Source organism: Chrysochloris asiatica, unplaced genomic scaffold (assembly GCF_000296735.1).
Source record: "Chrysochloris asiatica unplaced genomic scaffold, ChrAsi1.0 scaffold00082, whole genome shotgun sequence".
Lineage (NCBI taxonomy): Eukaryota > Metazoa > Chordata > Mammalia > Afrosoricida > Chrysochloridae > Chrysochloris > Chrysochloris asiatica.
The window spans coordinates 11,574,176-11,575,391 of NW_006408600.1; positions in this window are offsets into that span (position 1 = coordinate 11,574,176).

Genomic DNA, 1,216 nt, shown 5'->3' on the forward strand with positions numbered 1-1,216 from the left:
GGAGAATATCGAAAGTGCCATGGGCTGCCAATGAGATGGATTGGCCAAGTGGCAGCATTGATGGACTCAAGCATGGTAACGGTAGTGAGTTTGGCCCAGGATAGGGCATTGTTTCCTTCTGCTGTGCATAAGGTTGCTATGAGTTGGTACTAACTTGATGGCACCAAACAACAACAACAAATGGGCTGCCAAAAGAACCAACAGATCTGTGTTGGAAGAAGTGCAGCCAGAGTACTCCTTAGAGGCCACGATGGCCAAACTTCATCTCTCATACTTTGGACATATTGTCAGGAGGGACCAGTCACTGGAGAAGGATATCATGTTTGTTAAGGTGGAGGGTCAGAGAAAAAGAGGAAGACCCCCAGAGAGATGGATTGGCAAAATGTCCTCATCAATGGGCTCAAATGTGGCAACAATTGTAAGGCTGACCTGGCAGTATTTCGTTCTGTTGGGCAAAGGGTCGCTATGAGTCGGTACCAACTCGATGACACCTAACAACAACAACAGCAACAAAACAAGTGGGAAGAGTACAATTCAGAGTCAGAAACAACTAAGGATGCAGAAGTTCTCCAGTCAGAAACTCTTCTTCTGTGTAGTACTTACTGTAAGCACACCTTGTTCCTCTTGTCTTCAGCCTCTCAGCGATTTGGCCCCTGGCCTCAATTCTTCTCAAGCAAGTGTTACAAAGCTCCTTTAATCTGTGACGTTGTGGGTTAATGGGCTGTATTGCAAAGTTGGTTTGAACTTCAAAGTTCAAGCTCACCAGGCGCTCTTTGGAAACCCTACAGAGTCACTATGAGAAGGAACCGACCATGGACTCTACTACACTTAACAACAAGATGCCCAAAGGGCACATTCTGCAAGCCAGTTTCCTGCCTGTAGCAATCAGCTTTACTCAGTCCATGAGCCAGGAAGCCTGCAGCTGTTGTCTCTCCATGGAGAAAGGTAGGGATCACATGCTCAGCTCACAAGTCTTCTTCCTTTATTTTCCTGGGATCATCTGTTCCTACTTCTGAGACAGCTCCTTTTAAACCTAGCTGGATGGCAAAACTAACCAATGCTGGCGTTAGAGTCCTGTACACCCTAGGTGCATAGTCCCGCCCACCATTTTGTGGGAGTTGAGAAGTCTTTGGAGTACTGGTGTGGCACAGCAGGATAATGCACTGAGTCACAAGGCCAGTTTAAACCTCAAAGTCAGTGGTTCAAATGCATCAGG